Raw genomic sequence first — 10,000 nt, 5'->3', positions numbered from 1 at the left:
CTCCTTCTCCTCCTCCTCTTCCTCCTCCACCACCTCCTCCACCCCCTTTTTCTTTTCCTCCTCCTCTTTCTCCACCTCCTCCTCCTCCTCCACCTCCTTTTCCTCCTCCACCACCTCCATCTCCTCCTCTTCCTCCTCCTCCTTGTTGTCTTCCTCCTCCTCCTCCTCCTTGTTGTCTTCCCCGTCGTCTTTCTCTTCCTCGTCTTCCTCCTCCTCCTCCTCCTCGTTGTCTTCCTCTTCCTCCTCCTCTTCCTCCTCGTCGTCTTCCTCCTCCTCCTCCTCCTCGTTGTCTTCCTCTTCCTCCTCCTCCTCCTCCTTGTCGTCGTCTTCCTCTTCCTCCTTGTTGTCTTCCTCCTCCTCCTCCTCGTTGTCTTCCTCTTCCTCCTCCTCCTCCTTCTTCTCTTCCTCCTCCTCCTTCCTCTCCTCCTCCTCCTCCTCCTCCTCCTCCTCCTTGTTGTCTTCCTCCTTCTTCTTCTCCTCCTCCTCCTCCTCCTCCTCCTCCTCCTCCTCCTCCTCCTCCTTGTTGTCTTCCTCCTCCTCCTCTTCCTTCTTGTTGTTTTCCTCCTTCTTCTCCTCCTCCTCTTCCTCCTCCTCCTCCTCCTCCTCCTCCTCCTCCACCTCCTCCTCCTCCTTGTTGTCTTCCTCCTCCTCCTCCTTGTTGTCTTCCTCCTCCTCCTCCTTGTTGTCTTCCTCCTCCTCCTCCTTGTTGTCTTCCTCCTCCTCCTCCACCTCCTCCTCCTCCTTGTTGTCTTCCTCCTCCTCCTCCTTGTTGTCTTCCTCCTCCTCCTCCTTGTTGTCTTCCTCCTCCTCCTCCCTCTCCTCCCTCTTCTCCCCTCTTCCCCTCCTCCCCCCTTCCACCTCCTCCTCCCTCCTTCTCCTTCTCCTTACTCTCCTCCTCCTCCTCCTCACTCTCCTCCTCCTCCTCCTCACTCTCCTCCTCCTCCTCACTCTCCTCCTTCTTCTCCTCCTCCTCCTCCTCCTCCTCCTCCTCCTCCTCCTCCTCCTCCTCCTTGTTTGTCCTTCCTCCTTTTTTGCCTCTCCTCCTCCCTCCTCCTCTCCCTCCTCCATTCCTCAATCCTCCTTGTTGTCTTCCTCCTCCTCCTCCCTCCTTGTTGTTTTCCTCCCCCTCTCCTCTCCTCCTCCTCGCCTCTCTGTTGTCTCCTCGCTCCCTCCTCCTCCTCCTCCTCCTCCTCCTCCTCCTCCTCCTCCTCCTCCTCCTCCTCCTCCCTCCTCCTCCTCGTCCTACACCCTCCCCCTGCACCCTCCCCTTACACCCTCCCCCTCCACTCTCCTCCTCCCCCTGCACCCTCCTCCTCCACTCTCCACCTCCACCCTCCCCCCACAGCGCTCCGACCGTTGTTTTCTCTGCCTGCTCCAGATAAATGGGACTGTAGTTGTACACTTGGCCATGATTAGCATGAATGTTCATCCACATCGCGCATCCCACTGAAGTGTCGATGCTCGCTACATTTATGTTTTTTTCTATTAAGGCAAGGTCGTTATGCTGTGGTCGGGGCCTGTCGACGTTACGCTCCGGATGGGGCCCTCGTCACCGTGGCTCATGAGCAGGGGTGGGGATGGGGAGGGGTTGAGGGAGGTGGTGGTGGGAGGGGAGGGGAAGGGAGCGGAGCGGTGATGGGAGATGGTGGAAGGGGAGGAGAGGAGTGAAGAGAGATGGCGAGGTGGGGAGGGAGGGGTGCTAGGTGATTGTGGGTGGGAAGGGTTGAAAGGAGATGGTGGGAGGGGAAGAGTGGAAAGGGTTGAAGGGAGGTGGTAGGAGGAGAGGGAAAATGTGAAGGGAGAAGGGATATGGTGGGGGGGAGGAGAAGGTGGGGGGGAAGGAGTGGGCTGAAGGGAGATGGTGAGAGGGGAGGAGTGGGGTGAAGCGAGATGCCGGGGAGGGGAAGGGAGGGGGAAGGGGAAGGGAACGGAGATTCTGGGGAAGATCTGTTCCTCTTGTGGAACGTCGTTTTGTTTGTCCAGCTTGATCCGGCGGCATGGGGTGACGAGGCGTCGGATGGCATTTCACAACATCGAAAGTTTTATTGCGTTAAGCATTCCCGTAACGCGAAGTCACACTCGAACGTGGGAAGTGCGGAGCGGCGTGACGTCACAAGAGAAGCCAGATGAAACGTCCTGGTTGTAGAGTGTCCAGCGCGCGCGCGCGTTTGTGTGTGTGTGTGAGTGTGTGTGTGTGTGTGTGAGTGTGTGTGTGTGTGTGTGTGTGTGTGTGTGTGTGTGTGTGTGTTAGTGTGTGTGTTTGTGTATGTGTGTGTATGTGTATTTGTGTCTTTATCTATATCAGTGTCTGTGTCCGGTTGTTCGTGCGTCTTCGTGTGTGTGTGGTTGTGGATGTAAGTGTGGACACGGGTGTGGGTGTGGAAGGCATTGCAACCCTGCGTGTTTATATGTGACATCACTTGGTCTTTCTTTCTCACATGCTATTCTTACACACTAAATGTAATGGATGTGTGTGTGTGTGAATTTGTGCTTTTGGAGGGTAATTTTTAGGCTTAGTCGTCACCCCATAATTAGCTGGCCATGTATATTTAAGGAAGCCTTTTGGGCGTCGGAGAGGCTAACGCATTCAGATGTCCATGCACCAAGGGCAGCCACTCTCTCTGCCCGTTAAGTTTCGCGATGCATGCAATGCCACGTCCAGGGAAATATGCTACAACCTCGGGGATTTTCTGAATGTTACGGTTATGTTAACAGCTTTCAGTTCGTACTCTGCCGTGGATTATGATGTGATGTGTATGTATACTGCTTTCTCTACACATATACATATACATGCATACTTATGTACAAGCATGCATGCACCCCCGCACACACACGCACAAACAAATGTGATAAAATATTTGAATTAGAACTTCGTGTGTTCGGAGAGGGAGTGTGTGTGTGTGTGTGTGTGTGTGTGTGTGTATGTGTGTGTTTTTTATGTATTTGTGTGTGTGTGTTTGTGTTCTTGTATTATGTTACTCCTCACTTTATCAACAGTACTTTCTGTCAGTTTTTTTAGTAAGCAAGAGTAATATTTCTCGCAGGTAAATACTTGCCGAGAGTGATAGTGCAAGTTGTTGCCTTGTCCACTCCTGCTTTTCTGTCGCCAGGTGTTCCGTTGTTAACGTGGAAGTATACATCTGTGAATACATCGCTTTTATGTTTGCTACTTTTGGGTTCATGCACTTCTGTAATACATCTACATCACACCTAAAACATAACATCTACAATACACTTAGAACGCAACTATATCACATCTATAGTGCAACTAAAGTAGTTATAATACGTCTGCAATGCCCCTTTAAAGCAACTACAGTACATCAACAATGCATCTAAAACACAAGTTTAAAACAACTACAGGACAACTAAAACAACTACAGTACATCCACAGTACACCTAGAACCGAACTATTTTATAGATACTGCACGCATAAAACATAATGACAATTGCACTACAGTACAACGAAAACACAACAACAACAATACAACTGCACAACAAATAGAACAGAAGTGTACAATATGGCACGACCGAGGCATATGTTCGATTCCAGATTCGCCTGGTATTTTTTTTCCAACGCGCTATCAGGGAACAGTTGCACAAACTTGCACCTTTGCACGAGAGAGAACGTGAGGGCTTGTCTGTATTGTGTTTGCAACATGGCGAGCGAGGGAATTTTGCCACAGCTTGCACAACTTCTGGGTCTGTGCCTCCCCCGTAAATTGCCGTGTGCTGTGTGTTGCGGTGGGAAATCGTCCGACATCGCATGGGAGATGAGTGCATTGATTCGGTGTGTGTGTGTGTGTTGCGGGAAAGTAAAATATTTATGGGAGTTAAACGAGGTTGTCTCTTCAGTTCTGGATCTCCCTCTCCCTCTCTCTTTTTTTTTTCTTCTTTTGCCTTCTCCCTCTCCTCTTCACTTCTCTTGTCTTTTTCTCTCTTTCACTTCTCTCTTCCTCTCTTCTCGTGCGCCCCCTTTTCATTCCCTCTCTCTTTTAATTAAGATTCTTGCATGTATTGATGATGTCTCGATCCGGTGTATCAGTTTATTAAAAGAAAATCGAGCTCGTGATGCAGATGCCCGTAAACTCGTTCTCTTTTTGTCTCTTTGCACAAAGTATTGGATAGAGTCCAAGGATATTCCTTTATGCTGCCTACACGTCTACCGATTTTTTTTTTTTTTTTTTTTTTTTTTTTTTTTTTTTTTTTTTTTTTTTTTTTTTTTTTTTTTTTTTTTTTTTGAGGTTGTCTCCTTGTCATGCTGCCTTCCAGGTGTTTAAGTAGCCATCTTTTTTGTTCTATATATTTTTTTGTCTTTTTTTTGTATGGAAAGGAGGCTCCTGTCCTTGCCTTGTCTGGAACTCGGTAGGGAATTTTGGTAACTCGTAAGAAATGGAGGGAGAGAGGTCGGGAGGGGAGTTGAGAAAAGAGAATAAAAGGGGAAGGAAAAGGGAAAGGGAAAGGGAAAGGGAAAGGGAAAGAAAAGGAAGAGAAGAGATGGGAAGGGAAGAAGGGAGGAGAGATAGAGAAAATGCAAGACTGACCTTGGGACAGCTGAGAGCCAAATATAGAAATATATTCTTGACACTTAGACAAAACATATACACGTGTGCAACATTTACTCAGAGCCACCCACCTATATGTCAAGGTAGAGAGGACAAGAGATAGAGAGAAAGAGAAAGAGAAAGAGAAAGAGAGAGCAAGGAACAGAAAACAAGACGAGATAACATTGACCCAGCAAGGATATGGAAACCCTCAGGTAGAACGAAGAAAAAAGAGGCGTTCATTATGCAGTGATTTGACAGATTTCATGGACGCGCGCCTGGGTGATACTTAAAAAATAATAATAATGAAAAATAAGATAACAAATATGAATAAATAAAATGAATAAAGAAATAATGGCCTAAAACCCTTCCGTTAAAGAATAATAGGAATGTAATGGCCAAAGAGGTTATATATATATATATATATATATATATATATATATATATATATATATATATATATATATATATATATATATATATTTCACTTTGACGTGAAATGAAATAGCGTACATCTCAAAGTAAAAACAATATGAAACTCCGTAGAAGGAGCTCTCGAAACCATCCTCCTGTTAAACCAACAGCCACGGTGACGAAGAAGGGGGAAGTTGAAGTCACATTTCCCTTCCCTTCTTGTTTTTTGAAGAGGCCGTTGAAGAAGGACGCGGCTGTTTGGTCAAGTGGCAGGAGGAAGTGTGGACGGAGGCTCAGGAGGGCTCAGGGAAGAGTGGTGGGGGAGGGGCAGGGGCAGGAGGTGGTAGGGGAGTGAGTTGGCAAGGTGGAGGAGGAAGGGGAGGCTAAGGCTCAGGGAGGTGTGGGGACGGAGGGGATTAAGAGACAGAAGCAGAGGAAGAGGGGGAGGGGGAGGGGGAAAGGAAAACGGGGGTGGAGGAAGGAGGTGAAGATATCAGTGGGTGAGGATAGACGTGGAAGATGCAGGTTTTTTGAGTGGAGGGGAAGGAGGGAGCGGGAGAGGGAGAGGAAGGAAGGAAGGAAGGAGGCAGGGAAGAACTTTTTTTTACGTTGACGAGTTTATTGAGACAAGTGATTACGTACATCTCAAAAGGATGAGAGGCAGGGAAGGGCGCAGAAAAGATCAATGGGTAGACTTTGGAGTGAAGTATAGATAAAAGAAGATAGGGAGAAAGAAAGTAGATATATGGGGTGAAAATAGTACGTCTCCCTGTGCATGTGCGTGTTGGGAAAGGGGAGGGGGCGGTGTCAAGGAACCGTGAGTTGGAAATATTCGAAAGGTTAAACATGACATGCATCAGGGTCATTATTCTATTGCTCGTACGACGCGCTAGGTTAAGGTACATGTAGCTGATTTAAATACTGTCGACTGACAGATAATTGCATTACAGTATCGTTACCAGCAGCACTCGTTCCCCTACGTTGGATTACCATAAATATCTTGTAGGGAAACAGAGGAAGCACAAGGGATTTTCACGAACATTTCCATTTTTTGACAAGGCTGATTTGTTGTTGTAGATGTCCATGAGTGAGTCCGTTAGTCGTGATCGAAGCGCCGTCTTCCGTGAATGAAGTTAAGGTAATTTGTTATCGGCGGCCTTCCCTCATGGCTAACGTCCAGAGACCGTGTCACGGCGCGCGCTCACTTTCCTCTCTTTCCCCCTTTCCCCTCTACATTTTCCTCTCCGTCCTTCTTTCCTTTTTTTCTGTCCTTTTTATTTCCCGCTCTCCCTGGTCCTCTCCTCTCTCTCTCCCTTCACTTCTTTCCCTTCTCCATCCCTCTATCCTCCCATAGCTTCCCTCACTCTTACTTTATCCTCTCCTCCTGCCCTTTCCTTTTCTTGTCTTCCCTCTCTCATTCTATCTTATATCTCCCTATTGCCTTCTCCTCCGATCCTTCTTTCTTCCTTTCGTCTTTTCTCTCTTTCCTTTCCATCAGAACCATTTTGTTTGTCTCTTGCATTTATTATTCGCCGTTATCGCTATTATCCTTGAAAAATAAATCGCACCATCCATTGCTTGCACGTCCTTTATTTCCGTTTTGTTGCGATCTTTTGATCGATGTCTTTATCCTTGCGTGAGTGTGTCATTGTCATCGCGCATTCTCTACCTTTTGTACATTTTTTTTTCTCACGGCGTCGTCCTCATCATCATGTGGTCTCATTTAGTCATGCACGCTCGCCGCTCCCTTTCGTCTCGATACGCCTTGACGCCGCGTCGTTTCCCCCAACCTCATTCATGGTTCTTTCGACGGGAATCACTGACTGGTCCGGACTTTGACACCTCGATGTCGCAACGTGTCAGTTTCGTGTCGTGTCACATCATTGGTGGGAAATTCCTTTTATCTGAGGTTGACTAAGCAGATGCGTACCTTCTCACGTGAAGCTTTTGATGTCACAGTTATCGGATAGCGAGGTTGGAAAGGGGGAAGGGTTGGCGTGTGTTGAAGAGTAGGGTTTTTTATTGTAAGTGTATAGGTGACAGTATAAACCATATGTTAAATTGTATTTGATACTTAGTAGTGTGTTACTCTAGGTATTGGCTAGTTAGAGCATTATCACCCGTTTTGAATAGCAATAAACATGCGAGTGCGTATCGTTACGACCGTTTGCTTATTCGGGTGAGATATGAATATGGGATTATCAGTCACCCTTGAAGGTTAGGCAAAAATATCTCCAATCACTTTCCGATGGACTGGTGGTGTGGTTGGCAGAGACACTGTTGCTAGAAAAGTCCCAAGAGCTGAAGGGTCGAAGATGGTATTAAAGGAATATAAGTTTTCCTCCACCCTTGGCACAGTGACCACCGTCGTGAGTATATATCAGTAACAACAAACAATACGTTTGTGTAGGTCTAGGGCCTATTTTTTTTTCAGTCTGTCAACGAATAAAAAAACAACATTTAAATGCGGAAGAAAGACATTGTAACACTGTAGAGGTAGGCCGGCGTGTGTATGGGTGCCCCTGTGCGTGTTAAAGGTCACGTGTGTTGAGAAGCCTGCTAGACATGAGGAAGCTTAAAAGGGATTAACTGTATACTGGCTCCCGACCCCCCTCTTGTGTCTTTGAATAGGAGGGGGGAGGGGGGAGTTAGAGAGGGGGTAGGGGAAGACACGGAAGAAGGCGGAAATTGCCCTCCGCCGGCGTCACCACACGTTTGGCTGACGTCTTGGGCGGAGAAGAGCGCACCGCCGCCCACGCCTTGATGTCTTTACTTAGCGGTTCCCGTCCGTGACTTTTTCGCTGGCGTTGTAGGGGCTCTTCGGTGCACGCGGGAGAAAATGCGTAGCAGGGGGGGGCGGGACTTTCCGTGCCTTTCATAAGAGAGAATGAGGAAAAGCGATTTTATCCAACTTCTTCCCCTCTTTCTTACCCATTTCTTCCATTTAACCCTTCCTCCACCCCCTCCCTCCCGAACACTCTCCCTCCCTCCCCCTCCTTCTCTCCCTCCCCCTTCCTCTCTCCCTCCTTCCCTCCCCCTCCCTCTCTCCCTCCCTCCCTCTCTCCCTCTCTCCCTCTCTTCCTCTCTTCCTCTCCCTCTCCCTCTCCCTCTCCCTCTCCCTCTTTCCCCCTCTCTACCTCTGTGACCCCCACCCTTTACCTCTGTGACCCTCCCTCCCTTTCTCTCCCCCTACCTCCACGTTATTTCTCTCACCCGGACATGCACACGAACATTTTCTACATCGGATTAGATGTTATCCGATGACGGCCTTGCTTTCGATTTGAAATGAAATCTCCGCATCTAAGAGAGCCTTCCTTTCCGGTCCGGCCTGCCAAGACAATGGGTCATTCCCTCACTCTTCCTGTTTTCACCGTCTTCGAGGGGGGGGGGAGAGAGAGAGAGAGGGAGAGGGAGGGAGAGAGGGAGGGAGGGAGGGAGGGAGGGAGGGAGGGAGGGAGAGAGAGAGAGGGAGAGAGGGAGAGAGGGGGGGGAGGAGAGAGAGAGGGAGAGAGGGAGAGAGGGAGAGAGAGAGAGAGAGAGAGAGAGAGAGAGAGAGAGAGAGAGAGAGAGAGAGAGAGAAAGACAGACAGACAGACAGACAGAGAATGAGAGAAATTTTGTGTTTGGACCAAGTAACACACGAGAGAAAATCCGGATGCAGTGCGGCGTTTGATGAAAGAGGATGAAAAGAAATACATATTGAGAAGGAAGGATGGTGAACGTTGAATAGAGAAGGCCTATTTTCCAAGGAAAGTTTTTTTTCTTTGATTATAAGCTTGTATTGAAGTTAATAAAGTAAGGAAATGCAGGAACTTGATGAGGAAAAAATGCGTTGGATGGCAAGGGGAAGTGACATGTCTGTTTAAAAAGTTACTCTAAAGTGATAAAAGATGTAGAAATGGCAAGAGAATAACAGCTGATTTGCTCTCTTGAACTGGATTTCTGCAGAGATTGATGTTGACACATTACCTTGACCTTCGCCGTGATCAGCCTGAATACCGAACCTCATATTAACTTCTTGGACACAACCCTGGCAAAAATTATGCGACGCTGCAATCCTTTCCTCTCTCATTTCCTTATTTCTCCAGTATCTCTCCCTTTCCATTTTCCTCTCTCTTCCCTACCCCTTCCCCTGTCCTTTGCTTCCCTTCTTTTTTTTACCCCCTTTCCCTTCCTATTCCCCTCATCCTTTCCCCTTTTCCCTTTACCCTTTCCCTCCTCTCTTGTCTCAACTCCCTTCCCATTACCATTCCCTCCCTCTCTGCCCCCCCTCCCCCCTCCCTTCATCTCTTCCCGGCCAGTCCTCCTTCCTCTCTCTCCTAGTGTTCTCTGTCGTCGGAAAAGTGAGGGCGGAAAAGAGGATGTGTGTGTGTGTGTGTGTGTGTGTGTGTGTGTGTGTGTGTGTGTGTGTGTGTGTGTGTGTGTGTGTGTGTATATATGAACATATTGCTGTGTGGATGAGAGAGAGAAGAAGATGCAGAGAGAGAGAGAGGAAGAGAGAGAGAGGAGAGAGAGAGAGAGAGAGAGAGAGAGAGAGAGAGAGAGAGAGAGAGAGAGAGAGAGAGAGAGAGAGAGAGAAGAAGCAGAGAGAGACCGAGTGAGTAAGGCAAAGAGGAAGAGATTAGAATTTCCCTGCCGTTTCCGGCATTTCCGCTTTTCGTTTCCCCCCCCCCCCCTCGCCTCACCCCGAGTTCGTAAGGGGGAAGGTAAGGCGGGCACGATGCCAAAATGCCATTAGTTTGGGAAGTTACCCATGACAGTATGCTTTAGATTGTGACTTGGGCTTCATATTATTGATATTTTTATAACTGGTTTTGTTATTATTTTTATCATTATCATCATCATCGTCAAAGCTGATTTCGGTATGTGCTTACTTTCCTCCGACCGTACAGAACGTTTATTTTAACGTTTCCGCTGAGGAAGAATCAGATAAGGAGCTTCAGCAAGAGCAGCAGTAGCACAAAAATACTTGCGTTCTCACCGATTTGATTTCTCTCTCCCTCTCTCTCTCTTCCCTTCTCTCTCTCTCTCTCTTCCCTTCTCTC

The 10,000-nt window shown here is 47.9% G+C and overlaps 1 protein-coding gene across 6 annotated transcripts in view; it reads left to right on the top strand.

Annotated features, from left to right (window-relative positions):
- Window positions 1-10,000, top strand: part of bif (protein phosphatase 1-binding protein bifocal) — a 110,814-nt gene that overhangs the window by 60,364 nt on the left and 40,450 nt on the right. The gene's annotated exons all lie outside the window — the stretch shown is intronic.

This window comes from Penaeus japonicus, unplaced genomic scaffold (assembly GCF_977035675.1).
Source record: "Penaeus japonicus unplaced genomic scaffold, GWHDUDI00000001_assembly GWHDUDI00000013, whole genome shotgun sequence".
In the NCBI taxonomy this organism is placed as follows: domain Eukaryota; kingdom Metazoa; phylum Arthropoda; class Malacostraca; order Decapoda; family Penaeidae; genus Penaeus; species Penaeus japonicus.
This window is presented reverse-complemented; position numbering and strand designations above follow the sequence as displayed.